Genomic DNA, 16,776 nt, shown 5'->3' on the forward strand with positions numbered 1-16,776 from the left:
CACCCTTCGTATGATCCCAAAGTGAAGTTCCAGTTGGGAAAAGCAGTCTTCTGGGAAGTTCATAGCAGTGGCTTTAGTGCCCACCAGCCGTATCTGCTCATAACCCCAGCCTTTCCCAATCAGTGCCCTAGCCTTTCTTCTTGAGCCCGTTACTGACTATAAACCAGGTCCAAATATATATATATATATTTTAAATATTTTATTTATTTATTTGACGGAGAGAGAGAGACAGTGAGAGAGGGAGCACAAGCAGGGGGAGCGGGAGAGGGAGAAGCAGGCTTCCCGCGGAGCAGGGAGCCCGATGTGGGACTCGATCCCAGGACCCTGGGATCATGACCTGAGCCGAAGGCAGACACTTAACGGCTGAGCCACCCAGGTGCCCCTAAGCGTTCTTGATAGATGGGCTTATTAATATCTTGCAGCTCTATGTACATGTGGTGGTGGGGTCCTGTACAGTCTCTTTCTTGTAGCAGGATAACTTGCCTTTGCTACCTGAGGGTCAAACCAACTAGGATCCCCAGGCAGGAGAGCCTGCATCTCTTGAGTCATTGTTTCCTTATGTCCAAGTCTGTGCCCAGGCTCTGGCCATCTTTTTTTTTTTTTTTTTAAGATTTTATTTATTTGACAATGAGAGAGGGAACACAAGCAGGGAGAGTGGGAGAGGGAGACGCAGGCTTCCCGCAGAGCAGGGAGCCCGATGTGAGGCTCGATCCCAGGACCCTGGGATCATGAGCTGAGCTGAAGGCAGACGCTTAACCTACTGAGCCACCCAGGTGCCCCCCAAATATATTTTTATTACTGTGCTTACATACGGACTCGCAGACCAAGTATCCCACCAAATGGTACGGCTTGGCAGTCTGGCCATTTGTGTGGAAACTGCTTATCCACATTTTGCATGGATGTATCCAGTCCTCCTCCTGTGTGCTGCATCTTCCATCCCTCCTTCTCCTCCTCCACACAACAGTATTTTAACCACAGGTCAGACACTGTTCCCAGTGCTTTATACAGATGAGCTCATTACTCTCCATACCAGCCCTCGGAGCATGGTTGATGATAAATGGCAAGGGAGAGTGCTAGTGTTCTGAATATTAAAGCTTATGAGGTCTTTACTCAAGAATAACTTAGATTGTAAATGTCTTGATGTTTTCTTTTCGTGGATCAATCAGTGTGTTTTCATCGTGCCAGGTGTGTTAAGCCCTGACACACATAACAAAGCATAAAATGTGATGTCACCCTAAGGGGGTTGGAGAATATTTGGATTAATAAGGCGTCAACATTTTCAAAATCGCAACAAATAGCTTGTGCGTTTGCTTGCCGAACGAAAGATGTAAATGATAAATGCAATAGAACTTCAAAGAAAGCAAAGGCCACTTGGGAAGATTGGTTCAAGATGATGGCTTTGAATGACATACTGAGGTGTACTAGGGCTTTTGAGATTTTGTGGGCAGAGAACCACCCTGGTCGTGATCTCCTGAAGGAGAGACTGAGGCCAAGAGCCTTTGAGGGGCCTGTGCCAAGGTCTGAGTGAATGTCATGGGCCGGTGACGGGGAAAGGACAAGGGACGTGGAGAGGAATGTGTGTGTGCTGGGAGACCAGTAGAAGTCACAGGAGCCAACAAGGGATGGAATGTGAGGAAGGAGTGTCAGGTGCCTCCTGGGACCTAGAAGGCTATACCTGGAAAGAGCAAAGATGGCAAGCTGCTGTGGCCGTGAACGTGGAGACTTACATGTTGTCTGAGGTGCCCACTGAACTCTGAACTTCCTGCCGAGTCATCTGTGAGACAGAAATTAGTTTCCTGCACTGCCAGGAGTGACACTTGGAGAGTTTTTTACAATGGAGTGATGTACAATTTCTAAATTTTGTTCCAATTAAAAACATTTTTGCGTGTCCGATTTGCACGGTGCACGGAGGTTACCAAGACCAGAAACACCCAGCCCCTGCCCCAGATGCCTTATGCTGGGGGAGGCGCTAAACACGTGCATGCCAGCAACGTGCTGATGGTGCCAAGGTGCAGAGGGATACTGAGGACTCACGTCGCTTGTGAGAAGGAGCAGCAGTGCAGAGAACCTCCCGGCTGTGCCCTCGAGGTGTCCTGAAAAAGCAATGCTTACGGGGTGGGGGGCTCAGGTGAAGCGTTCCAGACACAGCAGTGGGCAGGAGCCCCACCATGGAGGGCCTTAGTGGCCATAGCTGGGAGTTGAATACAGGGAGGGTGAGCCATCAGAAGACCTTAGCCAGTGGACTGATGTGAGCAGACCATTTCAAAAGCTAGCAGTCTCTCAATGGTGGCCCTCGGGGGGGGTGCTGCATGCCCACAATGCGCGCTCTCCGGGCCATTCTTTATTGTCTTTTTTTTTTTTTTTTTTAAGATTTTATTTATTTGACAGAGAGAGAGAGCACAAGTAGGCAGAGAGGCAGACAGGGAGAGGGAGAAGCAGGCTCTCCACTGAGCAGGGAGCCCGACGTGGGGCTCGATCCCAGGACTCCGGGATCACGACCTGAGCCAAAGGCAGCCACTCAACTGACTGAGCCACCCAGGCGCCCCTCTTTATTGTCTTTAAAACAGAGAAACAAAACCTCTAGCAGTTTCCATCACCCAGGCTGTGTGAGTCCTTTTACAGGATGGATCTTGTACCAGGTAACCAAGGAGGCTCGAAGTGTCAAAACGGACAACTCCGGGCTGGGTCAGGGGACAAATGGGGTGCTTCTGCACTGTAGGGCTGCCTGTGGGGACAGTGGAGAAATACTCTTTCTATATCCATTTAGTCATTAAGCCTCAATTATCTGGTTTCTGAGTGAGCTGTTATTTGCTACGAATCAAAAGCTTTTAAAGTTGCTTCAAACTACATTACACAAATAAAGAGAATTGGCCTACAAATAAAGGAAGCAATCTCTTCTGTGAGGCGCCATGCATTATTTGTCTGACTTGCACAGATATCGCCGATCCATTAGAATCCTCCGCTTCCATCTTCTTTGCTGCTCTATCACAGTTATTGTAAGTCCACTGGGACCAATAACCTGAGTTTCCCTTAGCTTTGCTCTCTTTTTTTATGGCATGGTTGAAAGCTATTTCCAAATGGCAAAGAGTTAGCTTGTCATCAAACCTATAAAATCACAATGATATGTGAAAGGCTCCCTTTGAGCAGTGAAAAATCCTGAGTACCGCTTGTATTAAGAGACAGTTTTTAGTTTGGGCCTGCAAATACTTGTTACAAGGACTGGTCTGCTAAAGGTCAGTTTGAGGATGGGCAGTCCAGCTCCCAGATCCACACTGGTATTGGCCTTCTGTCCCTAATGAATTTAGCAGATTACTCCTTTGGAGTCCTTCATGCTGATTAAAAACTATTTACTTACCAGTACTTTTCACGTGGGTAAAATCATTACATAGATGGCTGTAAGTTCTCTGTTATTTATAATAACCATCACTGACTTTTTCTTCAAGCTGTTTTGACAGCTGGAGGTCATTTTATTTTTGATAAGTTTGTCATAAAGAATGGAATGTGCTCGATTTTAGAAATGGAATCGTTTTGGCAGGAAGGCGCAGAAGAGACACCAAACCACCTAACAATGGGATTCCAACAGGACATCCATTCGGCTTCTTTGAAGCCCTTTTAGTTTTCATTCAAGGCATAAATTGGAACCTTATATCTTTCTGTTGAGTAGGAAGTATTTCAGACGGGGGGGAAAAAAGATGGCCACCACCACATCACTGGAAAAAGAACAGAAGTTTTAGGAAGAATACATTAGGTTCACAGATGACTGCTTCAGATAGATTCTTCTTCTATTTGGACAGTAGGCAGTTAATAGGACGTGGAAGCTTTGGTGGGGAATATCTGCAGCCCTGAAAGAACATTTGCCCATAAATCCTACTCTAGTGCTTCTTTGTGATCACAGATTCAGGCTCCCCAGCTTGATGGAGTGTCCAGTTCATCTCAAGTGCCCCAGCCTACTCTGCATCTCTCCCTGACACCCCAGTCCTCCCTCCTGGGTTATTATCCACATGCAGACACTGCTCCCTGTGTATCATAACTCTAAAAACAAAAACTCTGCCTACACTCGTTCAGTAAATGTTGACAGATCTGCAGTTGTTAACTCTCTTTTTTTCTGTATCTCGACAATGAGCACATGAGCAGACATCTTCCTAGCCCCAAAAGAATCCATTCTTTTCTCCTGAGTGGATTATGTAATTTTTAAAAAGATTCACTGAAGGGAGGGTTAAAGATACTAATGTCTGGATAGTTTCAGGACCAGAATGATTGTCTCTAAATATATTCCATGTTTGTATGTTTATGCTGTTTAATGACTTGGAGAAATAATTGATTTGCTTAGTGGAAAACTAAATGAGATTCATAGCCCATAATTCAACAATGTGAAAATGCATAGAAAAACAGCTAGAAAGAAAGGGATGCTTATATAAATTATAAAGGTAATAAAAATTAAAACTGTAATCAGAGCGAACATTTACTGAGCACTCGCTGGGGGTCAGGTGGTCTTTTGGGCAATTTGTATGTATTGGTTGATTTAATGCTCACAGCGCCTTTTCCAGGTAGGTAATATCATTGTCCTTGTTTTACACACAGGGAAACCAAGGCACAGAGAGGTTAAGTAACTTTCCCTGATCAAAGAGCTAGTAAGGGGCAGAACCACCATTCAACCCTCGCATTGCCCCGTAAGAAATAGTATACCATCTTTGTACTGTTTGTACTGATTATATGGTCTTATTTTCACATCCTCGGAGTTACTGAAAGTGACCCTTGGTTCTGGTAACCATCTAATTAGAAAGAGTGGTTCAAATGATCTACTCCAAAACCAATCCCATTATGGGAGCATATGGTATCCAAAACCATATTGCTTGATATTCATTAATTTCAATATAATCTTTAAAATTGTAGTAAGTCAGGATAAACTTTCTGAATAATTTTTCTACTTGGTTAGCAGAAGGCTATGTCACTCAAAAGGTGAACTTTTACTTGTGACGTGTTGAGATTTTCCTGTGACTTTTTCTAGTTGGAACCTTTGCTTTGAGTATCTTTGAATATCAGCCAGAATAACACCAGCCACTTTTTAGGGTGCAGATCTTAGCATTTCTGTCCCCCATTAATTAATGTGCTTGGAGCAGGTCCAGAACTGTTTTCAAAGCCGAGTCCTGGCCTCTGTGTCTTTGGGATGGATTGATCATCTCTTTAGGTGAGAGACTTGATTCGGTTCCCTGATTTCACAGATACATTGTCAATCCTGCCAGCAGCATGGTTGATCTGCCAGGCATAAGAACACATTGTGGTCAAAGAGATTCACTCCATGCCATTGCCAGAGATTATAATCTTGAACTATCAGCTGCCTGGCTTTTTATCAGGCCTGCTTGGAAATGGTGATTCTGAAAGACTATGAAGTCTGTCTGTCCCTCTGGAACAGTGTCGTCTTTTGAGGACTTTACCAACTTGCTAATGTGGCACACTCCTCTGACCTGGGGCCCCTTCTAGATAGCTCCCAGGAAAGGGTCCTCTGGGTTCAATAACTTCTTTGCATTCCTTTTATACCATGACTTCTGTTGCAGTGTTCACAGCTCCAAGCTATGAGACCCGTGTGCTTGTCTTTTTCTTAGAAAGTAATGGGTTGTAGTTCTGTGATGAGTCCTGGGAGGGTGGGGACTTCCTATTTGTCCCTGAGTCTTAAATGCCAGGCCTCGCGCTTAACACACAGTAAGTTCCAGGTATTGAATGACTTTCTTCCAGTCCTAAGTGTCAATAACATTTGGAGGTTTTTTACTTTGTTTTCTCTGCTTCTTTCCCTGGAGAATGAAAGAACATGTTCAAGGCACATCCTAGGCCTGAGCGTTTTCCCCTTTCTGCTTTGGTTTTTGAGAAGGTCTAAAACTATTAAACAGCTGAGCCCTAATAATTTTAGGATGTCTTGACCACACACCTACTGCCTTGACTTCTATTCAGTTTATATTTTCTGCGATCTTGATTTCTGTCAATCTAATTTTTAAATTTTATTGAAGGTAAGCTCCCTCACGTTCTTTGCTGAAAACCTTCATCTCCTGGAACAGATATACGGAAGGTTAGGGAGCAAAACATAAGTAATGATACCACGTCAGCACGTTCTAAGACCAAAGAGATCTAGACTTAAAATAGACACATCCATACAAACGAAGATGTATTGCCACCTTATCTTTCTCAATTAAAACACGCCAAGGGGGGGACGCCTGGGTGGCTCAGTCGGTTAAGCGGCTGCCTTCGGCCCAGGTCATGATCCCAGGGTCCTGGGATCGAGTCCCATATCGGGCTCCTTGCTCAGTAGGGAACCTGCTTCTCCCTCCCTCTCCCTCTGCTTGTGCTCTGTCAAATAAATAAAATCTTAAAAAAAAAAAAAAAAAAAAAACCACGCCAAGGGGGCGCCTGGGTGGCTCAGTTGGTTAAGCGTCTGCCTTCGGCTCAGGTCATGGTCCCAGGGTCCTGGGATCGAGCCCCGCATTGGGCTCCCTGCTCAGCAGGAAGCCTGCTTCTCCCTCTCCCACTCCCCCTGCTTGTGTTCCCTCTCTCGCTGTGTCTCGCTTTGTCAAATAAATAAATAAAATCTTTATTTTTTTTTTAATTTTTTATTTATTTATTTGTGTGAGAGAGAATGAGAGAGAGCACATGAGAGGGGGGAGGGTCAGAGGGAGAAGCAGACTCCCCGCCGAGCAGGGAGCCCGATGTGGGACTTGATCCCGGGACTCCAGGATCATGACCTGAGCCGAAGGCAGTCGCTCAACCGACTGAGCCACCCAGGTGCCCCAATAAATAAAATATTAAAAAAAAAAAAAATGACATGCCAGGAAATAGTCTTCTCCTTGAGGAAAGCAGTACACAGAATCCTTACTCTCGCTGCCATTCAGTGACAACCCATGGCTTATGTACTGAGCGTTTCACTTTCTTTTCTTGTTTCATTTCGGCACCTAGTAAGAGCTTAGGCTGACTTCCCATGTTGCTATTTTGATAAAGAAGAAACAGCTTCACACAGAGAGTTAAGCAAGACGTGCACCTGGTGCAGCTTGACCCCCTGGGAGGGTCGGGGCCATGTTAAGGTTCATGGAGGAGCAGGACGTATGGGAGCATTGAGTGTTGGGGTCTGTCGCATCTGTTTCTGGCCTGTGCACTGGTGGGGGAGGCTGCATTTCTGGTCTTCCGGAAAGCTCCTTCAGCACACTTTGCCGAATTGTGTTTTGCTGGCTGGCTTATAAGGGTGACCTATAGGCTGACCGCCATCAAAAGTCATTCATTCCCTTATATGTTTGTAAATTTTTCAATATGATAGATGGTAATTAGCCTACAGAAGCCCATTGACCCCCCCCGAGATAGAGCTGTATCATGAAAGTTAGGGTTTAGGGGGAGAGGTACGATTTGTCCCCCAAGAAGGAAAGGCTGTGGCTCATGCGCACCCTTGACCCCACGCCTTCCAAAAGCCCTGGTCCCCTCCTTTCCGAGGACTCCTGACCCCACCTGCATGGCTGGGTGGGCGTGGCCTGGCCAAGCAAGTTGGGGGTGGGACATCTGCACATGTGCACCAAGGGTTGTTTTTTTTACTGTTTTAACTTATTTGATAGCAGTTCACCAATATTATACATTTCACAGTACTTCTAAAGAACGTTTATTTCTAAACCAAAAGACAGCTAATCAGTGAAGGGCAGGATGGTGCAGTGGTGAGTGCACTGAATTTGGACACCTGGACTGAAAGTCTTGCCTCTGCCACAGAGCAAGTCCCTATACCACTTAGGTGGGATGATATCCCCAGATCCCTGGTAGCTGTAAGCCTCTGTAGTTATAAAATTTAAGAATGTTCTTCTTTTTTTATGAGAAATGACAACTACAAAAGGATGCAAATGTGTAAAACCTATCCCTGAGTACTGAGGCTCTTCTCTTACCATTTTGTTAGTGTTAAATTCGTTCCTGGGAACTGTTAGAGATGTTGCGTATTTCTTGCTAACCAGACTACATGGAGATTGGCATGCCCCAGAATGGTTCCTTGGGTGTCCTTGACATGGCATTCAGAACCCTCACCCTGGAGACTGGCAGTGCTCTGTGTCCTGTGGGCAGGTATAGATCAGCCACGAGATGGTAAGGAAAGGCTCCTCCTTGGTGTATTACATAATGCACCAGGGAATCATCCGTTTTATTTATGAGGAAGTCAGTGCTTCCAGTAGATTTTGGCTTTGCTTGGTTCCAGACTCAAATCCTTCATGTAATGTAGGGAGGGAACAGTAGAGACTTGGAGAAAGATATTAGGATTTAAATGAAGGGCAAAACAGGCCAAGGTCAGTAAGCGGACATCTCTAAGATAAACAGCTCTGAATTTGTGGGAAGCGATTCAGAAAAATCTGATCAAAACAACTCCGTTAATATTTACGTAGTGAAGAATTAAATTCATTACCCCAGGGTGGAATGTGGACAGCAGAAGGTATAAGACCACCTGGAATTGAGAAAGGGGGACCCTGAGGAATACAGTTTTATTGCTGTCACCAAGAGAATCCAGGTGACCAAGTTCTCTCATTGAAACTAATTTTCTCATTGACTAATCCACTTCCTTTAGATACACTTTAGATACTCAGGCAAACAGTGATGATTCATTAGGCCATTCTAGCTGAATGAATGCATCGCTGTGCAACCACACAAATTCCTTATTTCTGATTCACTCCTTCGATATTTATGGAAGAGTGCTGTGTACTAGGCCATGAGAAAGAACAAGACAACAAAGGCCTGGACCCTAACCTCAAGGAGTTCAAAGGCTGGTGAGGGACAGCAGTTAAATATACGGATGCTTGAAAAGCCGAGAGCTCTTCCCTTCTGAGAGACCAAGCACGTTAACATGCTCCAAAGCCCATGGGAGCAGGTGACACTGAGGGCTGGCAGGGCTAGGGAGGGCAGCAGGCAGGACACGGGGTTGCCTGATTGTGAAGGATGAGAACAAGTTAGCCAGGTGATATGGGACAGGCATATAAAGCATCAAGGCATTAGAAAGCATGGCTAAAATTCTGTGTGATAGTGATCGTGTGTGCAAGCAACAAGATTCTGAGTGAGTGTCAGCAATGACGGTGGGCAGGAAGGCAGCATCCAGGGCCAGGGGATTTTAAACAGAGCAATATCATGATTGTGTTCACATTTTAGAAAGATTCCCTCAGACAGCGGTCTGGAAGGTGGAGTGGAGAGAAGAGAGATTAGAAGCATGAAAACCTAGTTAGGAGGTGGTAGTAGGGGGATACACGGGTCTAGACGGAGGCCTAGGGAGATGAGAGGAGGAGGCAGGTGTGAGAGATACGACAGGGGTCAAAGAAACTGGGCTGTATGAACAGGAGAGGGGAGGAGAGAATTCAAGACGGACTCACATTTCTGACTTGTTCCTCCAGTAGGTCTGTTTGTCCTTTATTCAGATAAGCAATAAAAGAGGAACATACAGCTTTGGGGGGAAGATAGCAGAACCCAAGACTACCCCCAGGTTCAGTGAGTCACTAGAGTCACAGACTGCATATAGTCACACTCGGGGCTATGACTCTTAGAACAAAATCAGCAGAGGGAAAAGGCACGTGTGGTGAAATCCCCAGGAGGCCAGGCTCAAACTTCCAAGAGCCCTCTTCCAGGGAAGTCACACTGGACATGTTTAATCCCTCTGGCATCGAATTGTGACAACACATATGAAAGGTGGTCTGCCAGGGAAGCTCATTAGAGACTCAGCACCAAGGACTTTTCTGGGGGGGCTGATTGCGTAGGCCCCCTCTGCCTGGCACATACCAATTCCAGACTGCAAAAAACAAAGCATCCTCAGTATAAACTATGCTGCTAGGGGCGCCTGGGTGGCTCAGTCATTAAGCGTCTGCCTTCAGCTTCAGGTCATGATCCCAGGGTCCTGGGATCAAGCCCCGCATTGGGCTCCCTGCTCGGCGGGAAGCCTGCTTCCCACTCCCCCTGCTTCTCCCTCTCCCACTCCCCCTGCTTGTGTTCCCTCTCTCGCTGTATCTCTCTCTGTGTCAAATAAATAAATAAAATCTTTAAAAATAAATAAATAAATAAATAGAATAACCTTTAAAAAATAAAATAAATAAACCATGTTGCTAGCCCCCATTGGGAGTTAGAGAATGGAAGGAACCCTCCCAGAATCCAAGTTGTAGACACCAGCCTTGCAAGCAGGTCCAAGGATAGCATTCTCGGGCCTGTTATGTTAACTCTTTTCTGCACAATAATGAATTCCGCCTCGAACATGTTGAGTGACGCATCTGTCATTAGTTCAAGTGAAGATATTCACTGGACAGCTGGGTATTGGATCTAGGGTTCGATGAAGAAATCTGTGCTATAAATTCTGGAGTCGTTAGCACCTCAAAATAGTTATTAAAACCAAAGTCAGACAGTGAGAAAGCCCAACATTGTGTTTCTCCAGATCCTCATGCTAGAGGTCACCTGGTCCAACTGTCCCAATACATAAAAGAGAAAATGGAGGCCCTTCAACGTGCCCCTGGTTGCACGTTCTTCTGTTCCACATCTGTTGCTGTCCCATCATTCCACACTGTCTCTCAAAATGGCAAAGTCATGCATTGTCCGTAAGTGAATAAAATGGCATAGAATGGCATTTATATTACAAAACGGGCCCTTTGTAAGTTTGCTTTCTGCAACTTATTTCACCAAAAGCCTGATTCTTAGAACCTGAAAAGTCAAGTTGATCACATCAAGGCCTCCACCTGGTTGGAATTTCTAAGCAGCTGCTAAGCCAGTCACTGATGTTCAGTCAACCTGGGGTATCAAAGGGCAATACGTGACTAAGACCTGTTTCTTCTCTTTACTCTCGTGTCTATTCATATTTTTATGTTTCCAGGCACTTTGTTAGCTACCACGAATAAAAAAATAAATCTGACAAAGTCTTTGCCATCACATTACTTATATTCTAGGGCCAGGAGCAAGATTTAAAAAATGCATTTTGTATATTTAGTGTATGTTGGGGGCAAGAGGGAGCAGGGTGACCCCTTGGATATGGGAAATGAAAATAAGTCAAACTCAAAACAAGTTAATTATTTGCTTGAAGCTCTGATAGAGGATAAGGTGGAACTTGAAGACTGTAAAATGAGGTTGCTGCATATTTATTCAGTTTTGGATTTCATTCTTGGGTGGCCTTAAGCTTAGCTAGAGCAGACAAGAAAGCAGTAAGATTGCTGTTCTGTGAGACATCATTTAGCTCAGCACATGTAATTTGGCTTTGGTTCTAAGAGGTAACCTTGGTGCCTAAACACTTAACCTTCTCTGATGGCCACTCTGGCCTTTTTGTGGCTAGACTGGGTGCATTTACCGGTGTGTGCTGCTTTCTGTGTGGTTATTAACAGGCAGTTTTGCATTATTCTCAGTTGTCTCAGGGGATATGGTAAAACATGTACAAAGTCAAACTCAATGGTAGAATGTAGATTCTAAACCAAGTTTCAATCATTTGTATCATCTGAGCGTATATACTGAAAAAGAATCAAAATACCTCCCTCTCGAATCTTTATTCCTCTCTCAGCTTCATTTACTGTCTCATTTGTCATCAGAACAGTCTTTGCTCTTTCAGCTTCCCAACATGATTAATTGACATTGTGCAGCATAGCATAGGAAAAGGGGTGAATATTTTGCAAGATGGGTAATCCAGTTAAACGCCCATCTCTCTCTTCCTTTCTGTTTTACCAACGAATATGTCTCGTATAGATGTAAGAGCAGTTTGCTTATTTCCCTGTTCAGAATTCTGTGCTTTTAGCATAGCATGTTTCCTTTCCATGAAGCAAGCCAAAAGTAATATTGACAAATTCATGAAGTCCTCCATTTGATACTGCTGCAAACTTATGCAAATGTGTTTAGACATTTAAGCAAACAGAATAATTAAACACCCAAAGCCAAGGATGGGAAGGGAGAAAGTAACGGCAGTTGTCATATTACATTACCTGGCCTCACGTTGGAAATTAATGTAGGGTTTGAAAGCATACCTTTAAAACCAAAGATCTGAATTGTGTTCCAGTTTTTGGTTTTGTTTTGTTTTGTTTTTTTCCAAGGGGGCAATAATTTGAATAGAGTACAGTGTAATATTATAGTTGCTGCAAGGAGTTGTGAGCATTTGGGGGAGTTTAAAAGATAATCAGTGTATCTTTGTCATGAATCTTTCCACTGGGACCCGGCCACTCCTGGATGAACTCACAGATTGAGAGTTCCTCAAAATATATAATCAAATTGTTTGTCTTAAAAGTACACTATCTTAAAGTCCTGGAAAATCAGAGAATGAAAATAAGGTAAATATTTGGCAAAAATAGTCAGTTTGAGGAGTTGTCTCTTAAAAACCACTGATTTCACTTACAGAGTTCACTTGCAAAGAAATTCACTTTGTTTTCGTAAATCTAAAATTTGTCTCTTTATGCCATTTCTTACATTCCTGAAACATTCCCTTAAAGTGTTAATTTTTTTTTTAACTTGTCAGAAATAGGGGTTTGATTTTTTTTTTTGCCATTTTAATGAAGATTGGCTTAATACCATTCTTCAAAAAATATATATATATGTATAAAATATTAAACCAAATCATAGCTTATAACTTTTCAAGATTAGCAAACATGTTAATATTCTTAAACGACCTCCTGCACATTTATTTACAGTTTTGCGCCTATGGTGTGATTTAATTTAGGAGTATCTGAAATTCCACTCCAGGCTAACAGCAAGGACAGGTTAGGGAAAGGAGGAGCTTCTAAGGCAGGCAAGTGAGCATGCAAGCCTTCCTTCCCTTGTCTGTGGGAAGGAGGGCCTGCCCGGGGACTCGGGCGCCACAGCCCCACCCCCACCCCCGCCCCTGGCGGCTTCTGGCTGGGCTCCTGCCTCCCTCCAGCACCTCCCTTCCCCAGAGGCCGAGGCCCTGGGCAGGGGCCTGTGGTGGAATCATTCCTAGCCAGTGAGTCCTGATGCTCACTGTCAGAACGCTGTTCTAGTTGCAAATAAGAGAAACTCAACTCAAACTTAGACACAAAGAAGGAAGGCGTTAACCCAGAAAACAAACAAGTTCTAGGGTCATGTGGCTCTAGCCACAGCTGAGGTCAGGATTCTGTCTTTTGCTCTCCCGTTCTCAGCCCGGCCTCCCTCGGAGCAATGCCCTTCCTGTCACCGAATGACCTACTTCACACTTAAAACTCACTTATCTCGGAGGAAGAGGAACCCTCTCTGTCCTGTCATCTGCTGCATCGCAGGATTCAGGAATCCCCCGACAGGTCCTGTTTGCTTCATGTCCCAGTGCTGACCCCATCACTGCAGGCAAGGCAGGCCCACCCACACCACAGGGAGTGGCCTCTGGTTACAAGAAAACCGCGATAATCGTGCTGGGCAGGCAAGACCCCAAAGGCTGTGCCTGGTCTGTGGAGCAAATAAATCAAGCATCTCCCATAAGGCAGAAACTACGATCTGTTTAGTTACGGGCAGAGGGGTAGCATACATGAACTACAAAGCATTATCACTTTAAAAGCATTAACACTCAGTGTTAACACTCAGTGTCCTTCTCATGACACATTTCCATGCTCAACGGATTCTGCCCACAGGAACTTAATTTCTACTTTGAAAAGAAGTCCCCATACTCATAAAGGTTGGATAGCATTCGGTGTTTTTTAAACATAATGATTTGGCTTAAAAAGAACCACAGGAAAAGGGGGTCGATCCTTTGTCTATGGCTGGCCCTTCCAGAAAGTCAGCGACCAGACTGCGTCCTTGTTGGGATGATTAAGGCCCCTCCCCCCGCCAGCCCCCTAAGAAGGGTCCTCTCAAACTTAAGGTTTCTCATCTTATTCCCCCAAAATTCCTACCGTTGCCCATCTCATTCCTTTCATGCTCAGTGTGAAAGCGGCGTATGCAGGTCTTTGTTGTACATATGTTAAAACCATATCCATTTCGTTATTATAAAATCAACTTCTGTTAGTTTCACCACTGAACAATATCGCAAATTATCTCATCCCTCTTTTAAATCACAATTTTTATTAGCTTCATAAGGAATAGATAACAGCTTCTTGCCTGCGAACCCTGGAAATAAGATTGCATGTGAACTATAAGTAAGGTAGATGACTGTATGTAAGCACGTATCTCTGTGCACTTGGGGAGTGAAATCTCTCAAACCCCATGACCCAGGCCCACCACGTGGTCAGTTCTCCAGGAACTGGAACAGAAGTAGCAGCCTGGCAGCTTGGCATCACCATTAATTCCTTCCTTTCTGCCGATGTCCCGCGGACACGGTGTCCCACGTATTGCATGGGGCTGCAGTGCCTGTAAACCCCGGGCGGTTACTTTTGATTGCACGTTCATAGTTTTTAGCAAGGCACCAAGGGACATCCAAGATGACTTGAAAGTAGCATTTGAATAACAAGTTGACTCTCAGGCATGGCTACATGAAAGAGATGATTAATGCTAAACAGATAACACAATTCTGATTCACTCCATTGGCAGCAGAGGAGACTTCTGGGTAAACAAACCGAAATAGCAGCTAGAATACAGATCTGATAGCAGCCCTGTGTTTTGATTAAATCAAAAGATGACAAAGGGGAGTTTATGCTGCCCTCCTGTCTGCAGCCACGGAGGCATGGCTGCCTGACCGCACCGTAATAAGAAACCACATTGTGATTTTGCGGACCACCAGTGCCTTTTGCCTAGTGACCCATTGAGAGGAACTTGAGCCAAGATCTTATCAGGGATGAAGATGGAGACACCTCAGGATTTTCCAGTATCATTTTTCACTTTTTACTCTTGGACGCGGTTAATAACACTACCGGGGCTTTCAAATCCTGAGGCATTTCCTCATGGCTCCCAGTAGCCGCTGCGGGTCAGCTTCGTCTTGAACTGAGGATTCAGTTACAACATCCATATGCTTCCCAGCCCACTCTCTGACCTTTCTTCTCTTTCAGGACTTTTGCAGGCTTTTAATGTTTCCATTCACAAATCCCAGGAGACTCTCTCGATACTCTGAGTATCCAGCCCAAATTATTTTTTTCCAAAGTTAAATAGAAATTTCTTAAGCTTCTTAGGAATCGCATAAATTTTTGAACCTAGAAATCATTTACTTACAACATAAGACAAACTTGACAGAATGTAAAAGCTAAAAATTCAAGAACTTTCTTACGTGGGCCAGAAAGGAACCATTTTCACCACACCTAGCATTGTCAACAGTGATACATTCATGGGACCGACCGTCAGTATTCTTAAGAATGGCGTCAGTACTTGTCCACAGCCTTATTTCTTTTGAACTCAGCTCATTTCTTTGAAGCAGTGGTCATGGTATCCAGCTTTGATTCCTTTCGTGTGGACTTCTGCCAGTGTGCCTGATTTCATTAAATTTTTGGAAGGGACTAAAACTATGGTATCGTTTTATTGCAGTCCGTACATCAATCATAATTTGGGACGGTCTTGGTGAAAGATGAGGAATTCAGCCTGGGATGCTGGGAAAGGCGGGTCCAGGGGCAGGGGGTTGGGGGGATGGGGTACCTTGAGTACTGACTTCATGTTTTAAGTTCAGCCACCTCTACCCTATGATATTTTAGCTGTGGCTTCATTCCAAAATGAGTGCAGTCATAAGGCCCAAACCCAGGTACACGGAGATCACAATGTTTTTAATTAGGTACTTTTTTTTTTTTTTTTAGTGGGGTGCCCCTAGCCCTCCCGGTTATGTAGCCAAGAGGAGTAAGGGATGGTCAGAAACAAGCCAGGTGCTCTCTTGCTGGCTTGATAGGCCACAGGACTTTTGGATGTTGGCCATTCGTGGCAAAGGCTAAATACAAAATCCATCCAGTAGAGTCTAGCTTACTCTGTGCTTCTTCCCTTTACCACTCCTCACCCTCGATCAAATTCGCCACTGTATTATCCTCCTATTGCAGTCCCTTACCCGGGATTTATAACTTGGGTTTTTCATTTAGGAAAGTGCCCCTTTCCACTGTTAGATAAACCGCTCCGCCGTAGCAGCTTCCCTTCTTCCAGCAGGCCTCGGTGTTTCTGGAGTAAGCATCGTGTCCTTGGTTCTGCTTAACTGCCTATCCAGGGATCACTTCCCTCCTAAGTTCCCTCTGGTGACCCTCCTGTCTCAGAGCCAATCCAGGCCTTTGGGCCCACTTGCCAGACAGTCCTACATGACAAAGGGCCAGGTCTAAAAGGACAGTAACAAATGCTAGATCACTCCAACTGCCATCTCAGAATTCTGAGATCATAGATCTCTCAACAATTCCCACTGATAATCTGAACACGCCATAGAACCCTTGTTTTCTATTTCAATGCAGAGTAGAACACTAACCTCTCCCACATCGAGTAAGCACTCTCTTATATTGACATAGGACCTGGTTCCATTGACTCTTAGCAAGAGTTAAGTGTCATTCTTTCAGCCTTCAGATGACACAGAGACAGATAGACTTCCCACCTCTGGCCCAGGTGGAACAGAATGTTATAGCCTTAGGTGCAAGAAGAGGTCACATCTCCAAGAAGTGAGGAGATTAAAATTAAAGAAAATCAGGTTCCAAGTAAAACTTTCATCTACAATCTACAAATCAGGTTTTATGAAGTAGATTCTAAATTTTAAAAAATGCTATACATTAATACTACCACTTATAATTAAGTATCTTTTTTTTTTAAAGATTTTATTTATTTATTTGAGACAGAGAGAATGAGAGAGAGAGAGCACATGAGAGGGGGGAGGGTCAGAGGCAGAAGCAGGCTCCCTGCCGAGCAGGGAGCCCAATGCGGGACTCGATCCAGGGACTCCAGGATCATGACCTGAGCCGAAGGCAGTCG

The 16,776-nt window shown here is 44.6% G+C and overlaps 1 protein-coding gene across 4 annotated transcripts in view; it reads left to right on the top strand.

Annotated features, from left to right (window-relative positions):
* The window catches only part of MTHFD1L (methylenetetrahydrofolate dehydrogenase (NADP+ dependent) 1 like), a 186,104-nt gene that overhangs the window by 146,885 nt on the left and 22,443 nt on the right, over positions 1–16,776 (top strand). The gene's annotated exons all lie outside the window — the stretch shown is intronic.

The sequence above is a fragment of the Mirounga angustirostris genome, unplaced genomic scaffold (assembly GCF_029215605.1).
Source record: "Mirounga angustirostris isolate CCGP_5_RB_7025 unplaced genomic scaffold, mMirAng1.0.hap1 SCAF_8, whole genome shotgun sequence".
Taxonomy (NCBI): Eukaryota; Metazoa; Chordata; class Mammalia; order Carnivora; family Phocidae; genus Mirounga; species Mirounga angustirostris.